Below are 21,672 nucleotides of genomic sequence, written 5' to 3' on the forward strand. Positions count from 1 at the left end.
CAGGTCACAGATCGAACCTGACCTGACTCACAACCTGAACCTGACCTGACCTGACTCTTTCATAAGACGAGCAATTTCGGAAGATATTTGAGAAATCTCGTATGCTCTGCGTGAGACTGTTATCGTTTTGTTTCCACTTCCAGGATTATAATTAAACTTGTCATTTTTATCAGTTATATTAAATAAGGAATTATAAGTTTCCATGGACAATAAAGATGCCTCATATTCTTTTGTTGTGTCAAGTTGTAGTGGGTATGGGAATGAAGATGTGTGGTCGCTTGTTGTGAAATTAAAACTCAGGATTGTGCTTCTCATCTTATTTAATATGAGATAAAATGTCTTTATATTGAGATTTATTAATTATTTTCATGTTCATCAACTGGTCTAAAATGGCTGATGCTTCATTAAAACAATTGTTATTTCCAGCCTTCTTACTACCTAACAACAACAATAGTCTATTAACTAATTGTTATCGGTCATTTGGAAGAAAACTCATACCTGATACAAGGATACTTAAAGCCTGAATAATGTGTTTCTCCTTCTCATTTTTTCTACTTTTACCAGAAATACTAACCCTATAATTGAGAGTGTTCAGAAGATCAATATGTAATCTATCATCATTATTTTTCATATCCAATGGTTTATCAATATACTTTGATTCATCCCTCACAGTTGAACCTTGTCTTCCATCTTTTGTGAGAAGAAACATTAATCTCGGATTTAGTTTGACAGGTGGTTGAGCAGAATCCAAGAACCTTAATTCATCATTAAATATCAATACCTTTTCTTGAACAAGATGAAATATTGCTGGTTGTTCTGTTGGATTGAGTTATGCTTTGGTTTTTGAATCTGCTGAATATTCATTGTTTTGAAGAGCATTCACAATATAATCAGGGGGTTGATTAATCTGTTCCAGTTGTTGAAATAAACCTTCATCACCATATTATAATTCTCCTAAATGCTCTAATTCTTCCTCCGTCATTTGATCAAAATATTTTAACATTTGAAGTTTTTTAGGAGTATATTCTACTGTGGGAACTGTGGAAACATCTTTCGTTTTTTCTTGGGAAGTTTTTAAAAGTGGTTTAATAAATTTCTCTTGTTTTCTTTCAAATGCTTCTTCACCCGTTAGTTTCTATCTGCGTTTCTTCTTTATGTCATCCTTTTGTGTGATAACTTTTTTAAACCAACTCCTGATGTTCCTTAAATCTTCTTGCTCTTTCTTTTGCATCCATTTATTTATTGGAAAATATCATTTAATGAATTGTAAAGATCAACAGGGAATTTTTTCTTTTCTTCATCATCCAAGTACATGTGTTCAACTAAATCCTTTTCTTTAAATATTTCATCAAATTCTTTAATTAACATTAATACGAGTTGTAATTTCTTCTTCACTAATACTTGCATCTCTGCTTTTCATACGTTTGTGTTGAGTTTCTTCATCAACATCAAAACCGAATGATAAAATCTTCACTCCACTCAGATGTTTAATAATTTGTCTCATTCTTTCTGGATTAGTTTCTAATATCCCAAGACCACCAGATTTTAGTTTCCTTAACTCACTCTTACAATGTGAATATTTTGTTCTACGAAGAGAAACCTCCTCAAATATTTGACCTTCATTCCTCAATCGCATATGTTCCTCCACTGAATTATAATGATAATCTTCACCTTTTACTTCTCCAGGTCTTATTGTTCTAGTTGTTGTTGATACAATGCATATCACGGGGTGTTTTTGAAGTAAATTTACAATATTCTCATTTTTACTAAACAAGAACCTTGATTTATGAAAGTTTTTTTCCAGAAGCAGATTTAACCACAAGATTTATAATAGTTGTCATTTATATATGTCATTGTTTATAAAACAAAAAATCTATCCCTTAATATCCCATCTTGTTTCACAACAATATATTTATATTTTTCAGTCGTGTTCTTCATGTAATCCCCAAATTCCTATTTACTACATAATGTAGAACAATTATCTCTCCAAAAATTATTTATATCTATTGAATTTAACTTGAATAAAATGAAAGTATTAGCATTGTTTCTGATGGAACGATGAGGAAGTTGAAAGTACGATTGACTAAGATAAATACAATTACAAGAACAATGTCTCCCTCTTGTGTAGTAGCTGTCCATTACCGTTTGGTTTCTCTCATTTACACAATCATCAAAGATAACGAGGTTGTTTTTTGATTTATCCAAATCTTGGGGAGATGGTGTATCATCTGTATTATCACTAAAAATACAAGTTATCGGTGTTGATTTCTTTATACATCTCTGTGTATCACAAAATAGTTGAATTATATCTTCAATGTTATAATCATTTAGGTTTTTTTGAAGTTTAAATAAACCGATTATATCTTCTTTTTGAAGACCAGCATTAAAACCAAGTGAGAGTAGTTGATACTCTGGTTGAAAACTCGACTTTGTGAAAATTATTAAATTATCGTTATCTAATAAGTTGGGAGTCAGGAGCATCTTAAAAAGTAAGCAGGTTTTTCCACATCCGCTTGAACCAACTATGAGACATCTTCATGAATTTGGAAGATTTTTATGATTGTTAAATTTTATCTTATTTTCCCAAATGGGTAAAAAATCATTCATTTATATATTTGGAAAACAGGTTATTTAATTTATTATTGGCTTTTTTAGAAACTCTACATTTTATCCGAATTTCAGGTTTAATATCAAGATAATCCATTATTTTATATATGCAATATCTTGTGTTGATATTTCCCTGAAAATCACATCCATGAATAATTTATAACAACAATCCTTTGAACATTTCTCCAATACGTTCAGTGTCTTCCCTTGTAAGGAAAGGTGTGTTATCACCCTCATACTTTACATTCAATTCTCTCATCAATCTTGTCAAGTAATTCATTTTTTGGTGTAAATCTAAAAGAATTATTTTCTTTTTTAATTTTTTTATGATCATTAATTAGAAGATAATCACAGAATATACATTGTTTATAGGCTTTTGACTCTGTGTTTAATCCCCGTCTTTCACATGCAGGACAATTCTCAAATTTGTCATATGGAGAATCAAGGAAGTCCAGCATATTTACAAAGTAAAACTTTACTAAAATTGAAATTCATCAATACTTTCAGTTGCATATTGAGAAATAATGTATTTAATAATATTACCATCGATATCTATTTACTTTTTATCATTACCAGATTCAACGACAACATTCTTTACGTTAAAGGTAATTTTAAAATGATCCTTAACTACTATTGAACGAAATGTCATTTCACCTGATATATTAACATCATTTATTTCATCAGGATTTACATATTTAGGGTTGTTGAAAAAAATACAAATTTCTCCTTGAATATTACAGATGGTCTTATCTTTTCTTTCTACAGTTTCATCCATATTTTTTTGTTTTTTGACACTTTTTCTTGTGTCATTGCTTTTTATAGTTTTGAATTTATTACCAGAAGGAGAGGAGAAACTTTTGTTGGAGATACTTTAATTGATGTTCTACCAGGTATACGAAAAGCCCTTCCACTGAAGGAAATTGAAGAACTCATCATATCCAACATAATTGTTTTTATCCAATAGTTGTGATATTTATCTTTGTTCAATTTTACATCCTTGACATATTTCTCACTATCTTTTACAAATGAAGTGATTGATTGAAACTTCTCTTTTGTGTCTTGAAAAATTGTATTTATTAAGTGAAAAAAGTTGGAGGATAAAATAGTTTTAAGCACAGATTCACCTATAAATTAAACGAAATTTTCATCAAGAAAATTTTAGTTTAAGCAAAGTTTTATTATATAAATATGGTGAATACAACGTACTGCGATGTTAGAAATCACGAATATAAACATTATAAAAAACACCTTCGAATCAACAAACACACATTTAATCTATTTCATCAAATATCTCTTCTTGAGTTGGAAAGAAAACATTGTGATATCTGCTCAAAGGATGCTTTGAAGAGTCGTTATAATAGACATATTCAATCACAAAAACACCAGAAAAATGAGTTTAAAGTAAAGGGAGACTATTATATTGAAAACACTGATGGGGCATTTAAAGGGCATATTAAAATAAGGATTTTTCAATTTGGAGAACCCGGTCCATCGTCAATATCTGAATCAATTGAAATAGTGAAACCTGATGTTGAAAAAGTTATGAGAAAGACTTTAAAAGAAATGAAAACTTTAAAGTTTTATATGGGAGTGAAAATGAATATGAAAAGACAAGATGAAGAACAAACTCCTTATATGAGAACAGATCTTCATTTTATAACATAATTTCAAGATTTTTTGAATAGTGGGGTTTATAACGAACAGTCAAGACAAGAGGAGGATGTTGAGAATACAGTGGTAGGAAGTGGATTTCATCTTTAAAAAAATCATCTTTTTAGATATACATATTCTAAAATCAAACCCTCTTAAAGCTTCTTCTTATATTGAATTACCAAAAGAAATAAAACTAAAGAAGGCAGTTATTAATATGAAGAACAATGATTATAATAAATGTTTTCTCTGGTCTGTTGTTGCTCACTTCCATTCAGCAAATTGTAATTCAGAAAGAGTAAAACAATATCTGAAATATGAGAATACCTTGGACATTAAAGATTTTAAATTCTCAATGCCACTTACAGATACTCCTAAATTTGAGAAAAAGAATAATCTTTCTTTTAATGTATATGGATTAACGGATACAAACAAAGTTCAAATATTAATAATTTCAAACAACGATAAAAATGAAGAAACACACATTGATCTTTTATATTTTAGTGTTGGAAAGAATTCACATTACACATACATCAATAATTTATCAAGATTAATCTCTTTTCAGGTATTCAGAAGAGCAAACAAAATATATCCTTGTAAGCAATGTCTTAATTCATTTCATGCAAAAGAAAGATTAGAACAACATTCAAAATATTGTAGTAATCATTAATCAGCTGTATTTACAATGCTTAAACCTGGTGAAAAGATTTGTTTTGAAGATTATAATAAATCTATCATGCACCCATTTGTGATATATGCTGATTTTGAATGTATCCTAAAAAAGATAAATACTGCTTCTCCTAATCCAAAAGACTCGTATACAAATAAATATCAAAAACATATTCCTTGTGGTTTCTGTTATTATATCAAATCATCTGTTGGAGAAAAGTATAATAAACTTGAACATTATAGTGGAAAAAAGGCTTCACAAGAGTTTGTAAAACGATTTCAAAAGGATTGTATCAGACTAACTAAATTAATGAAAGAAACAAATAAACCGATGAAATTAACCTAAGAAGAAAAATTCGAATTTAGAAAGAACAATATCTGTCATATTTGTGAGGGGGAAATTGAGGAGTCTAAAGTTTGGGATCATTGTCATCTCACTGGTAAATATAGAGGTCCCGCTCATTCCTGTTGTAATCTTAATTTTAAATTTCCTTCTTTTATTCCAGTCTTTCTTCACAACAGCGCCAACTATGATACACATCTATTTATAAATGAACTTTCAAAAACACCAGGGAATATTTCTGCCATAACAAACACAAGTCAAAAGTATATTTCATTGACAAAAATGATATTCACAAAACCTTTAACTCATATTAGGTTCCTAGATAATTACAAGTTTATGGGAACACCACTAGCCTACCTTGCATCAAATCTAAGATCCATGGGGTCTTTTCCAAATCTTAATTCATTCTTTCCAAAAGAGGAAATTCTAACTAAAGAGGAAATTCAGATTAAAGAGAGAATTCAAAGTAAAGAGGAAATTCTCATTAATAAGGAAATTAATGAAGAAATTCTAACTGAAGATGAAATTCTATTTATAAAGAAAATTCAAACAATGGATGAAATTCGAACTAAAGAGGAAATTCTGATTAAAGATGAACTTCTGATTAAACAGGGAATTCTCACGAGAGAGGAAATTCAAACAAGGAATGAAATTCAAAGTCAAGAGAAAATTCTTACAAGTAAGGGAATTTATCCTTATGATAATATGGATTCATTTATGAGATTTAAAGAAACACAACTTACTTCAAAAGAAAGTTTCTATAATAACCTTTATGAAGAAGAGATAAGTGATAAGGAATATAAACACGCACAATAAATTTGGAAAATACTTGGATAAAGAACCTTGGAGAATATCATGATTTGTATCTAAAAACAGATGTATTATTGTGAGCTGATGTGTTTGAAGCTTTTAGATCACTCTGTCATCATAAAAATTGTGATGGATTCGATCCTGCCCACTATTTCACAGCTCCTGGTTTAGCTTGGAGTGCAATGTTGAAAATAACAAAACAAGATATAGATTTAATCAGTGATGTAGATATGCTTTTGATGATTGAGAAGTCTAAGAGAGGTGGAATATCACAATTATGCTAAAGCAAATAATAAATATATTCCAAATTATGATAGTGAAAAAGATAGTAATTATTTGATGTATTTTGATGCTAATAATTTGTATGGATGGGCAATGTCTCAATCTCTGCCTTATGGTAAATTAGAGTGGGTGGAAGAAAAGGATTATGAAAAAGCTTTGATGAATATTGTTATTTGTTCTCAAGAGGAATTGAATGAGGAAGAAGAAGGTTATTATTTTGAAGTTTATTTGAGGTACCTGAGTGATCTTCATAATAAGCATAAAGACCTTCCTTTTGCATGTGAGAAAGAAACCCCAAAGAAAGAATGGTTCAGTGATAATCATAAAAGTTTTAATATTAAAGGCAAATCAACAGAAAAGTTATTAACAACATTGTATGATAAAGAGGGATATGTTTTGCATCAGAGAAGCTTAAAACAGTTTTTGAGAGAAGGATTGAGAGTCGCTAAAATTCATAGAGTTTTAAAATTTAAACAAAGTCCTTGGATGAAAAACTATATTAAATTCAATACAGATATGAGAACAAATACAAAAGTAAAATTTGAAGGGGATTTCTACAAGTTGATGAATAATGCTGTCTTTGGAAAGACAATGGAGAACGTTAGAAACAGGCAAAACATTAGATTTGCAACATCTTGTAAAGAAGCTTCGAGATTGATGAATGAACCAAGTTTTAAGAGAGAAGAGGTTTTTTCAGAGAACTTTTCTGCTATTCATATGGAAAAGGAAAGTATTGTAATGGATAAACCAATTTATATTGGAACAGCAGTTCTTGATTTATCAAAGATATTGATGTATGATTATTTGTATAATGGCTTTAAGAAAGAGTATGGTGAAAATGTTTCATTGTTGTATATGGACACTGATATTTTTATCCTAGATATAAAAACTGATGATGTTTTAAAGATATGAAGAAAAATATTGGAGTATATGATACAAGTAATTTTGGTAAGAAGAGTGAGTTATTTTCCAAAAAGAATGAAAAGGTTCTTGGTAAGATTCAGGATGAGTTGGGTGTAAAAGTAATGAGTGAGTTTATTGGATTGAGGGCAAAGGCATATGCTTATAAATATGGTGATCAGATTGATAAGAGGTTAAAGGGAATTAAGAAATATGTAATAAAGAAATCAATAACTTTTAGAAATTATTATAATTGTTTGATGAATAATAAAGAAGAATATCAGAAAACGAATACAATAAGAAGTTATAAACATAACATATATTATGAAGAAGTAAATAAAAAGGCATTATGAGCCTTTGATGATAAGAGATTTATTTTAGATAATGGAATAGATTGTGTTCCATATGGATATTGTATGATAGAGTGTATGGAATAGATTGTGTTTTGACGATGGGAAGATGAGTTTGGGTTTTGTAAGGGCTACCGCTGCGTTTTTTCACAATATATAAATTGTCAAACCAAGTATTAATCAACCTAAAAAGTGGAGAAAATCTCAGTCTTGGTATACAAATGGAAAACATAATGAATGTGCAAAATATCAAATAAGTCTTCTTGAAAAAATAACTAAAACAAAGGTAAATAAAACAAATAAGCGAATCAATTTAAAAACTAGTAAGTTAGAGAATGTAAAGAAAAAAAAATTAATATCCTGGAATGTACTGAAAACTTTGATGGTTATCAATTGAACAATTTAAAAACAATTTACTATAATCTCAAAATGATATGTGGCTCAGGAGGTGGTCAAACAAGAGCATTAAGAGAAGTTTATCATTTCGTAATGGCACAAAATGGGTATTTTAAAAAATATTAAGATTCAAATGTTTTGTTTTTGAATATTTTAGATGGGGATTATTGTGCAAAGAAAATTAAACTATTGAAGGAATTTGAGAATGACCAAATCTTTATCGGTTCAATGAGTGAGCTAAACAATATGCATGGGTTATTTGAAAAAGAGTGTCCCGAGGCTTAGATGTTTCAGATATTTCTTTAGAATCACCTTTAACAAATCACATTACTACTTTACTACTTGAACAAATCTTTCTCTTATTGCATTGGTTATTTGAAAAAAAAGTGTCCAGAGGTTAAAAGGGGAGACAAATATATATACCTTGGGATAAAAAGGGGGTTTCCTTTTTAGGGGAAAAAAATGAATCGCTGAAAATCCCCCATTCATTTACATGGCGAAAAGTGATCCAGAATCAGTATATTCACCCTACTCATGTAACATTGTATATCCTGAAGCTCGACAAGGACTATAAAAAAATACAAAGTCAAACACTGTGATAAAATGTGATGTGAAATCCTCAGTGCTGAAGAATAGCAAACAATGCTGGACAAGAAAAGCAGAAAGAGAAAAGAGAAGAAAGGCAGAAAGAGGAAAGAGAAGAAAGGCAGAGAGAGGAAAGAGAAGAAAGGCAGAAAGAGAAATACAGAAGAAGAATGAGGAAGACAGAAGAACAATGAAAAGGTAACAAAGGAAGAAGTAGAGACTGATAGAAGAAGAAAGATACAAGAAGGAAAAAGGCAGAAGGACAGAGAGATGACAAAAAAATAAGAAATATCCAAAATTCATCCGAACTGAAACTTCTCAACAGCTAGCAAGATTAGTCGCAAACACAGCAACAATGATTGCATTCTGCCCTCTTGTTCCTGCGATCTCCCAGTCATTGTGTTGTACTTCAGTCAGTTGACCGTACTATCTGGTTCAGGAAGACAGTTCAAGCCACTGACATTTTTTGCCACCCATGAGTGAAGTGGGGCCATCACCATAAAATACAGAACACACAGGAAATGGTGCTTTGTGTTGAGGTGCGGAGGTGATGGTTATGTTTAATCCTCAACCAGTCAAAGATCCCCGGGAGGTTAAACATGGCAAGGTAAGCCTTGTTCATATTTGCTGTCTCCCACCTGTCTCTCGTTCCATTTCCTCCCACCTAGTCCTCTCTGCCCCCCTCCCCTTTCACTCTCTCTCTCCCCCTCCCAGTCTCTCTGTCCCACCCCCGTCTTCCTCCCTCCAACCCACTCTCCAGCCATTCTCACCTTCCCTCTCTACCCCACCCCCCCATCTTTCTGACCCCTCTCATAGTATTCCCACCAGTGAAGCAACGGGTGGCATTTGCTCGTATAACATGTGTATATATATATATATATACATATATATATATATATATATATATATATATATATATATATATATATGTATTATCCCTGATGCGAGTGGCCTCACATTGAAGGATGCATTGTCTGCCATGCTTGAGTCTGTGGTTGATTAGTTCCCAGGCGAGATACTCTTCTCGTCTTGGGAGATTTCAACGCATCAACTGGAAGTAATAGGGATGGTAAGAGTCCTGTGTTGGTCCCCATGCCTCTGAAACTGTAAACGAGAATCGCACTAACTTCCTTGTCTTTGCAAGAAGCTATGGAGTTAGCATGGTTGGTTTTTTTCGATTCAGTTCCCACAGACTCATCGCTGGACAGGTATGCCAATGCTGGTGGTGTGGCAAAGGAGATTGATCATGTGCTCGTTTATGATCGCTGGAGCATGATCCAGAACTAGTGGGTCTACCGGAGTGCTCATTTCCTCAATATCGACCACTAGCTTGTGATAGCAACTCTGAAGTTGCAGCTTAAATGTGGCAGAATGGCTGGATGTTGGCAAGATCAAGTATGAAAGGGTAGCTGAGGAGTTCGCGAACTGGCTGAGTGGGGATTTAGGGGGTCTGGGTCCTTTGGGGAATTGTAAAGTTGTGGAGTGCCATGAAGACTGCAATCCTTGATGTTGCCGATGGATGTCTTGGAACTCATCAAAGGTTGAAGAAGAATTTTGTCTCTCAAGGAACACTGGAAACCAATGACCATAGTCGGAGGGCCAGGCTGATTGGCAGAGCTGAGATGTTCAGGGTGTTGAGGCTTAAACCTGAATGTGTCCTGAGGGTGGACAAGGAGCCCTGTTTGCGAGGAATCTTTGGGGGCATAAAGCATCATCTCTGGCCAATTTTTCATAATTGAGATCCTGCTTACAAAATTGAGATTATTTCTTTCTGCTTACAGGGGAATTCACACATTGCATTCCTCCAAGACCGTCCCTCGGTGTACTGCATTAGAGTGGATGGTGGTGGGCTCTTGACAGAGCAGTGTGAAGTGAAGGCCCGCTGGGCCGGTTACATTGATCGGCTGTACCAGGCTGATCCACCAGCAGTTGAGTTGGATGTCAGGGATGTTACTATCCCTATAGCTGACCCTACAATCAACCACCTTCGTTTGTGGAAACACAAGCTGCGGTGAACTGGTCAAAATAGGGTAAAGCTCCTGGGATCTGTGGCATCCATGCTGAACTTCTCAAGATTGGTGGAAATGCTGTACTCATGTCATTGCATGCAGATCTGTGCTCTGCATGGAATGCAGGCATTATCCCAACTGACTATAAGACTATACTGACATCCCAACTGTTCTCCCTCTTTGGAAAGGAAAGGGTGATCTCCAGGACTGCAACAACGACTGAGGGGTGACGCTGCTCTCAGTGCCAAGAAAGGTCTTTGCTCGAATAATTATTGATTGGGTTCACCACCATCTGCTTGAGCACCAGCTCCCAGAGCAGTCAGGCTTTATACCAAAGATGTCAACAATTGTCGGTGTCCTTGCCCTTTGTGTCCTCACCGAATGTAGATGAGCATTTCAGCAGGGACTGCTTGCGGCCTATGTTGATCTCTGCAAAGTGTTTGATTCAGTGAATCGGGAAGCCCTCTGGAGGATTCTTGGTCTTCATGGGGTGCCACTAAAACGGATCAATCTGATGTCTGAACTATAATCTGGTATTGAGAGTACTGTGAGATGTGGTGATACCATCTCTGACTTATTTCCAGTTGTTACTGCAGTTAATCAGGGGTGTGTGCTTGCCCCCACACTTTTCAGCACTTGTATGGACTAGATTCTGCGGAGGATGTTGGAGAGATCAAGCTGCTGTGCATCGTTTGGGAATGTCTCGATCTCTGATGTTGATTTTAGAGATGATGCAGTCATCTTTGTGACGACGCTATATATATTTTTGGGGGCCCTCAAAGTGTTGAATGAGGAGTCGGAGCCACTGAGATTATAGGTTTCCTGGTAAAAACGATGATCCCGGCTTTCAATGACATCTTGGGTGCTGCTATCTTGTCTGTACCTGTTTGTGGTGAGGATGTTGAGGTCACGGAAAGACTCACTTACCTTGGCAGTGATATTCATGTCTCTGCTGGCTGTGACCCAGAGGTCAATGGGCGTTTGGATCGGTCCTGGGAGTCATGAATTCACTGGATCATGGAGTGTGTTGCTGTCGGTGTCTGTGCAGGAGTTAGAAATTCTGAGTGGTCAGGTCCTTGGTGCTTTCATACTATCTGTACGCATGTGAGACTTGGACTTTCACCAGGGATCTGAGATGGAGACTTAATTCCTTTGGTACCAGGTCTCTTCTGAGAATCATTGGCTATCGCTGGTAGGACTTTGTGTCCAACGGGCGGTTGCTGAGAGAGATTCAAATAGGATTTGTTACCTGCATACTCTGGGAGCGTCAGCTCAGGCTGTATGGAAATGTGGCTCATTTTCCTGATGATCCTTCTCACCAGATCCTCTCTGCGATGGAGCCTCATTTGTGGAGGAGGCCAATGAGCTGACCACGTGACTTGTGGTTGCAGCAGGTTGATTGTCATCTCAAGGAGATGGGAATGGGGCATGCATATTTCTGGGGGATGGCCATATGAAGGCCCCTGGAGTACCGGTGGAAAGTGGACGTAGTGATGTGCTGCTCCAGTGCATACTCCCATAGCTGTCCTGACCTTGCAGAGGGTAGCAGGTTTTCCTCTTGGATTTTTCTGTATTTTGCTACATTCATTTTCCCTTCTCTCCTTATAATTTTCCCAGTCCCTGCTGATGAGAATCATCCCCATAACCTGTTGCTGCCACTCCCATGCTTCCCAGGAGGGATGGTGTTCTTTGGGTGATGTGCTGTGTTGGCTTTGAGCCAAACATAACATTTTGCATTTAGGCCAAAACTTTCCATCTTTGTTTTGTTTGACCATGCAACGTTTTTGCCACATGGCTCCAGATATCTGGAGTGATTTTTTTGCAGACCTCAAATGAGCTCAAGGTTGGCTTTTTTGAGTAATGGCTTCCTTATTGCCACCCTACCATACAGGCCAGACTTGTGGCGTGATTGGGATATTGTTGTCACATGAACACAATGACCAGTCTTTGCCATAAAGGCATGTCGTTCTTTCAACATAACCATTGGCCTCTTGGTGGCCTCTCTGATCAGTCTCCTCCTCGCTTCGTCATCCATTTTTGAGGGACGGCCTGATCTAGACAGGGTCTTGGTGGTACCATACATTTCCACTTCTTAATGATTGTCTTGACTGTGCTCCAAGGGTTAGTCAAGGCCTTTGAAATATTGTTTTACCCTTCCCTTGATCTGTGCCTTTCCACAACTTTATCCCGGAGGTCTTTTGAAAGCTCCTTGGTGCTCATGGTTGTCTTTGCTATGACACACACTACCCAGCAGAGGAAACCTTCCGGAACAGCTGGTTTTATTCTGAAATAATCAGAATCACTACAATTTAACACAGGTGGAGGCCAATTAACTTGTGTGCTTTTGAAGGTGATTTGTTACACCTGAGCAAATTATTTCTGCCACCAAAGGTGAAGGGGGTTATATTTTCACCCATTTCTGTCTGTTAATTTCCAGAATCCTTCAGATTTCGGCAATGATGTTGGTCGGTTGTGTGTGTCATTTTGAGTGTCTGTCTGTCTGTTTGTTTGTGTGTTTGTTTACCTTGTAGCAGCCACACCATTTGAGCGATTTATGACCAAACTGGGTACAGACATCAGCCATGGTCCAACTTAGACATTTGTCGTTTTAGGTGAATCTAGGTTAAAGGACAAGGCCAAGGTCACTGAAAAACCGAAATTCTTATTTTCGCAATAACGTCCGCTAACATTATCGTATCGACTTCAAACCAAATCCAAAGTGTCCATCTTCCAATTCTGCATCCAACCATATGTCTCATTGTGGTGTCACGCCAACACTCTTCTTGCAGTCGGGGGTCGAATGGCAGGGGGGTCGGGTCAAAAATTTCAAATTGCAACAAAACGCCATTTCAAGTCCGATTGACTTCCAAGTTATGATCATGACAAAACTACGTGCTATAACTTATTATACAGTAGCACTATCGACTTATAAGAACCAAATTGATTTCCAGGTTTTTGTTTTTTCAGAGATCATGGAGATATGACAGTTATTCCGGCAATTCCTTGCTCAACGAGCAATTTCATTTGTTTGTTTGTTCGTTTGTTTGTTTGTCTATTTGTTTGTTTGTTTGGGTGCCGGATATCTCAAAAAGTTCCAGACGGATCCAGATGAAATTTTTTGGACATGTTGGTTGTGTGACCTGGACGAACTGATTAGATTTTGTTGAAGATCCAGATCTGGATCCGACTCCTATAATTTTTTGAGTTATTCTTCACCATTGAGAGATACGACAATAAATAATATAAAGTACCATATTATGTGTAAATAAAGGTGGGAAAAAGTCTGATTTAATGCAAATTAATTCCATACTATAAGGCAACAAAAGGTGAAAAATTTGAAAATTTGAAAGGGGGTGTTGAGACAGTTTTGTCAGTGTCATGCTATGAAGAAGAGGAGTTGCTGAGTGGTCTAGAATGGTTAATGGTTAATGGTTACTTCAGCAAATTATTAATATTATTTCGAGCATTTTTTTTCCTATTTTCTCTGAATTCTACATGCATAAAGCTGATTTTGTGTACATAATCTCTCGATTTACACATACCATGCGTTCCTGAAAAGTTGTTTGTAAATCAGGAGTGATTTCCCCACAGATGTAAAAATTTTCCCCCAAAAGTTTCCTCCATTACAGAGCATCTTGTTTGTTGGACTTGCACTGCACTGGAACGTGCCACAGATTGAGCATTCACCATGCATGATCTTTTCTTTGTTATTGCCTTTCCTAATTACCATTGTAATGGTGTGGCACAGGCATAATGGGCCGAATGGCCTCCTGGGCCAAATTTCCTTGTGTTTCCTTGTCATCCCAGGGCATACTATTTTTCAAAAGAGATGTAAAGCCAGATATCCTGCCTGCTTTTATAGTATGTTATTGACATTAAAACTTCAGGGTCTCCTTTGAAAAGAGTAGACTCATAAGATATTGCATTTTGGTCACCTGTCCGAATTTTCTTCCAATGATTAAGTATTTAGCATTCTCAGCATCAGTTGTTGGTGCAGGGTTTTGAATATCAGGTGTTTGTGCAGGATTTTGCAGAAGCAGAATGGACCAAATTGCCTATTCTTGCAATTACATCTCCTTGAATATAAAAGCTAACAAAACAAAACACCTAAACAATCCTGTTATATAATCACTGAAGATGTTCAAAAATGTTCCACATTTGTTTACCAGAATGTGCAATATATTGCTGTACAATGGAGAGCATAAAACGAATAGCATAGGTTCTGCATATTTATATGAATTCTTGTTTGTTTGCTGTTTTTGTTTGTTTGACAGAAGAGGCCAATGAATGGAACCATTGCGGTTAGATAATTAATGTTCAAGGACTGCATGGCAGCGTTTCGACAAATGTCCTCTTGTGTATCCTCAAATGGCTGTTGAATAGATGAACCATATCATGGGGTAGTTTGACTTAAAATGCTCTCTCAGCCAAAACAGATGAATTTCTTGAATGAGAGTATATTTGGTGGTTGTAGGACCATGTGCATGCTTAAACCAGAAACCAGGATCCAACTTCCACTCACTCATGAAATGAGTGCAATAAGACTAATGAAAAACTATAAAATTCAAAGCTCTTTAGGTAAAGAGCCATGCTGAAAGCTAATTTGACACAGATTTTGATGCAAGCAGTTTTGTAACTTTGGGATAACTGTTCATTTTTTTTTTTTTTAACCAATGTCTCCAAAACTGGCACTGGCCTAATGTTGAACCACAACCCAAAAAAGCATGGAGTTTGAAATGATGCAGTTTTTTCAGTTATAATTCTGTTTCCTGCCAATCTGTCAGGCTATTTACACGGAAGAGTAATGATGGCTTGGCAGACATTGTTTGGTGAGAGGAGAGCAAGAAAAAGATTTTGGAATTGCATTTCAGCCAGGATGGAGATTCAATTTTCTACTCATTTTCCTTTGGATTGCAAGGAGGCCTTGTACATAACTATCAGGATGTGAAACATGCATGGCATGTGCAGGAAAAATAAACAAGTTGCTCAACGATTTGGACTGCAAACCCAACTGTTTAAAAATCAACATATTTCGACTCCTGCAAACCACCTTTTATGTCCCCTCTCAAAGGTATCAAAATCAGCTTATCATATCTGCAAAGTAAAATCTCCTGCTGATTTTAACTGATAACTCAAGATATATATTCCCTTTTTGGCGTGGTGTGGGCTGCTTAACATGTATGGACAACAATTTGATTAGATTTTACAAACTGTTTTAAGTTTTGCCTCTCATCTGTTCATTTTCAAATTGTGATAAGATTCACACTGATGAATATCTTAGGATGAATCTTATTAGAGTTTGAATTCTTATCACAATAAATGCTGCAGGCGTAAATTGCATTGTTTCACGATAATGAAAATCTGTCACGAGCTTGAAAACTTAATAATTGTATTTGAGGTTGATTCATTTATTTCTAAATGGTGTGATTGGCTGACAGGATAGCTCAGAGGTATGTGTATTATCCTCTGAGCTGTCTAGCATGGGTTACAATCTCATCCCAGCTATTTCACATGCATGGTGAGGCATCAATCTGTTCATCGAAAGGATAGTAAGCCGGAGGAAACATCTACCTGTATTGGTTGGTGGTAGATGTTAAATATGCCATGTTGCCTTTTGCAAAGATGAGGCAAGTTATCACAGGAATTCTAAACAAATTAGAAATTGAAAATACCTTCAGTTGAGTATGTTGCTTCGGAGTGGCAACCTATCACGAATTGGGTCGAGAATAGAAAGGTTTTTCAATTGTTATGATACACCCTGGACCTGGAGGACTCACTCTAAAGAGTGAGGGCCTTCAATTAGGCATCAATTAATTAAATATTATACTGGATTAGTGTTATGTGGAAGGGGTAGGGGGAGGAGTGAGGGTGGAGTGGATCCACACATAGATTGTTTTAAGACTAGTATGGACTGTGTGATTGAGTTGTAGAATTACTTACTTGAATAGGAGAAGTATGGACTGTGTGAGTAGAATTACTTTTGTGTTTATATGAACTAGTAGGGGTACCCGACATTGCCCAGTATTGTTTTTATCCTGTTCGCATTTTGAAGAAATCAAATGTTTTTTTTCTATTTTTGCTGGGGGCCTAAACCCCTCCACAAATGAATGGGTAGTGGATCATTTAAAATTACCTTTTACATAGCGACAATCACTGAGGCACATGGAGTGATTTAAAAAAGAATCCAAAAAACAAATCTAATTTTTTTTTAGTTCAAAATATTCAAAAATTGTTTACTGAAAACACTCCTGTGCACTCACTAATGAATTTGTGAAAGTTTGACGAAGATCCCTTTGGCCATCTCTGAGAAAAATGGTAACACACAGACAAACAGACAGACAGACACACCCAAACTCATCGTATAGAGGTAATTTCATGGTAAAATGTGCACTGTGGAGGTAGTGATTGTAAACCTTGGAGCAGAATCGGGTAATATTGTATTGTGTAAAACTTCCCGTCCAGGTAGACATGGTTTGGGCACGAAGGCACATGGGAAAATGCTGCTTACTTTTAAGGGGACACATCCCAGGCTATTGGCAAGAGGAGAGTGGACCATGATGGTGAGGTGGGCTGCAGAGCCCTGGTTGAGAATGGAACAATTATATGAGGGGCCATCCCACATGGTCGGACAGCCCTGAAAATGGCTTCTCCCACTGAGCACAGGCATCTAATAATGTGACCCTCTGCCCATGACGTTGGTACTAGAGGAGTAAAAGGTTGTATCCACTCGTGCACAGCAAATTACATTTTAGACCAGAGGACAAGACATCTCTCCCTCTGCTTCATCAGCATCCCCTCATTTCCTAGCCTCCTCATTGCTATTTATGATCGCCATCCTTCATTCCGCCCTGATCTACACTTCGTATTGTGCCACACCAACCTGCACAAGTTGTGGCAGACGAAGAGACCAGATCGTGCCTACCTAAAGTTTTCTTCTGCTCCCTTTGTTGTGTGAACCTGGTATTGTCAGAATCAGAGTGGGTTATTTATTTCTTTTGTACATAAGATTGTGTTTGCTCCCCCCTTTCATTCCTTTTCTTGTGTCTTTTGACCACCATACCTGTTTGGTATTTATTGATCGTCCTCTCCTTTCTTATCCCCAATATTTTATTAATAATAACACTTATTTTATAAGGAATGTCTCCCCGCCTTTTGCCTTCTTGTGCCCAACCCACCGTCAGTTTCAGTTATTAATTGGGTGATCATAAGAGTAATTCTGAATGCAGTATAGTGAATTCAACATCGTTTCAGTCATTCGAGGACGCCTTTGGACCTCCATCTCAGATTGTCTGTGCTGGCTTGGCATATGACGCAATAGTATTTAAAAAACAATTAAATGATAGGACTATGTATTTACTTGTGCTTTGTGTTGTTACTCGATAATTTAAAAGTTAATGTTTGTGGATATATGCCACAACAACTTTCAGAAGGCCTGTATGTTTAAAGATGCTTTAAGATTTTTAACATTTACAAATTAGTACTGCGTAAGCAAATGTGAAAGGCAACTTAATGACTCATGATAAGACCAAGCTCAGTTGAGAGAGTTCTCAATATTTAAGTCCTATCTGTGATCACTGCAGAATGTTGCAGTTTGAATGAAATTGATTTCTGTTGGGAACAGGCACAAACTCAGAAATGCATACCATACTACTATGCCATCCAGATAATAAACATTTAAGAATATATGGCAAATATAGTAGGAATTAGATGCCCCGTGAAACCGTTGGGTTCCCGTTGTGACAGCGGTTGATAAAAAATCATAAAAAAAAGCTTCAGCGAACTATACCACTGAGGTTGTTTGCATTGATCAAATAATCCCGAAGAGTACTTGACTGAATCGGGAATTGCTTTTTAAATAATTTTTTCTTTGCCTGATTTGAACAAAACTTAATACTGCACGCCGCAGGAGAATGCTGAGTAAGGTGGCACTAAAATTTTTGCGCTATCATGTACCGTTTTGGATGCATTTCAGGAATATACATACACACACACACACACACACACACACACACACACACACACACACACACACACACACACACACACACACACACACATATATATATATATATATATATATATATTTATATATATAAATATATCTATATATATATATATTTATATATATATATATATATATATATATATATATATATATATATATATATATATATATATATCTCCACATATAGATATATACACATATACATATATACACATATACATATATACATATATACATATATACATATACATATATACATATACATATATACATATACATATATATATATATATATATATATATATATATATATATATATATATATATATATATATATATATATATATATATATATATATATATATATATATATACATATACAAATGAGAGTTTTAGTAATATATAGATTTTTAAAAGGTCAATTTGTGGAAACAGGTTTTATGAGATGACATTTGCTGAAATGTATGATGTAAGCAATGAATATATTCTGTATGAATTGGCCTACAGCTGTATTCATCAACTTAAGTCATAAATAACAACTTGGTTATAATCTATACATAAAATTTTACTTTAATAGGGATCACTGTAACTTCAGGTAGCTCATTCCTGGTTAACATTCCCAAATCCAGGCTTTCTGCCCATCTTATTTCTTTATTCTCTCTTTTCTCATGTTTGTGAAACTGTCTACCAGAGATAGTTCAATTGCAGTCTTCCCTCTCGGGATTAATGCAAGCGGCACACCACTAAATAATGTCATCGACCATCCCTATACCTGAGCTTTTCCACTGGGGTTGATTCTAATGCACACAACCATCTTACTTGCAGTTATTGTTTCATCTCTTCTCTCCTCTTTTGTTGTGTGTTAATTCTCTTGTTTGTTGTATCCAACTGTGGCTTTTTCCCTTTGTCAATTTGCACTGCATTGCACTTAAAAAAAAAAAAAACTTTGCCAACTCGTTGTTCCATGAAACTCAATTTTGTATATAGAAATAACTGCACAGTTTGACCAACAGGATAGAAAAGAATTATTATTTCATATGGTTCAACCTTGAGTTTCATTAAAAACTGCTTTTATTCTGCAATGCAAGCAGTGTGTATGCCAGAAGGACTGCACGCTGCACTCTTTAGGATTCAGACATACAGCTAAGTCAACCTCATTTAAATTTTGACTCTAAAGATCCTGCAATGTCTTCGAAAAAGAGTCATTGATTGTGTTCTCGCACACTTTATCAAGTTCCCCTTTTTTGCAGTCGGCTGAAAAATTACAACTACTTGCAGAAGGGTGTGCTGGAATGTGGATACAATACAGGCAAGTTCGCTGAATGGCATCTTGCTGTGGCTAAAATACCTTGTGATAATAATTATACACCTGGAATCAACTTTAATTACTTTGTGACCCAAATAAATTTCAATTTTACACACAAAGTGTAGATTACACAATTGTTATATTATTGTACATAATAAGATAATAATGGTATAATATTTCCATGAAGACTTTTGTTTGGCTAATTTAATTCCTGTTGACTTCCTTAATCTTACCTAACTAATCACAATAACATGTGCAGCCCTGCAGACCTGAAGAAGATCAAATTAGAGAAAAAGCAGTTGGAGTAAGATGAGAAGGAATGAAAGAACACAAGAGCGATTGCCAACCAGCCTGGAAAGGGAGAGGAGAAGACTGTGGGGTTCAGCCTCCTGACTAGAAAATCCAATTATATGGAAGCTTTTCATTTCCACAGCAGTAACGAGTACAAAGTAAGTCGCAGAATGTCTCATCATGAGCGACAGAACCCGCTCTTTGGAAATGCACTCCCCTGGCTGGTATGCTGTGAGCACAAAAAATGTTTAGGTTGATTCACTTGTCAATTTTCAGATGTAATCTACTAAATACAAGTCATGACTAATGAATAGTAAGTTCAACTACCTTCAAAAGGTAGGACCAAGAGAAAAAAATAGATTTTGGGGGAATAGATAATAAATATCTTATTCCCTGGAGCGTCATTATATTCAAAGTGTTATCTCAGTATTGATTGGTCAATCGAATTTGACATGTCTGATGACATCTTGGGTTATGTAGATCAAGCATTGGCTCAAAATACCCATCCTGTAATGTGGAGTGAAAGAGGACTCGAGCCTCATGAAACGGCTTGTATTCCAAAGGTGATAGTTTTGCTGATGATGGTTGAAGGCAGAAACAGCAAGGTATGACCATACATCTTGGCCTAAGGGCGCAAATGTCATGTATTGTTGTTTGAACTAGAATTTTGGCCTGACGGGGGCAGGATACATGTGTTTTGGTTTGAGAAGGTTTGTATGACTACATTTTGGTCTTCAGTCTGAAGTATATGTTCTTATAGCTTTGTTGTAATGTTTACTTCCTTACTTCTTTCCTTGTAGGGGACTATAAGGCTAATGTCTATAGCATGGCCCACTTGCCACAATATCTTTAGATAGTCAATGTATGGAGGGTATCTTTAGTCCATCTACCAAATAGATTGCATATACTTTCCAATTGCGGTTGAAAGTGTGTTTACATTACATGCTGTTAAAACGTTTTTCTAGAAGATAGTTCCAAAAACTAACTACTCTGTTGGAGAAGGCATTTTGTTCAACTCCGAATCTTGTCTACAGCTTAATTTTTTTTTTTTTTTGCATGATGTCTCTCAAACTGAAACAGATAAGAGGATCAATCCTGTCTATATACCTTTCAAGATATTGTTGACATGAAGCATATCTGCTTGAAGCCTAGGATGACAGGGAAGGCAACTTGAGTACTCTCAGAGTCTCAGACGGTCCTCATATGCCAACTCAGACAAGCCCGAAATTGCTTTGGGCACTCTATCTTGTATCATCTCAACTTTCATTATGTCATGCACCAGACATGGATGTCAGATTACATAACAATTTTCCAAGTATGGACACGTTTTGTACAATGAAACTATAACTTTTCTGGCAGGAGGAAAAAAGTGTCTTTGTGTCGATTAATCCTATATATTTCTATTGACCTTCTTAAAACAATGTTTGTGTAAATTGAATGTTCACAAAACTCATTAATAACTCATCAAA

This window comes from Eptatretus burgeri, chromosome 1, assembly GCF_056783735.1.
Source record: "Eptatretus burgeri isolate ZD-2024b chromosome 1, Ebu_testis_v1, whole genome shotgun sequence".
Taxonomy (NCBI): Eukaryota; Metazoa; Chordata; class Myxini; order Myxiniformes; family Myxinidae; genus Eptatretus; species Eptatretus burgeri.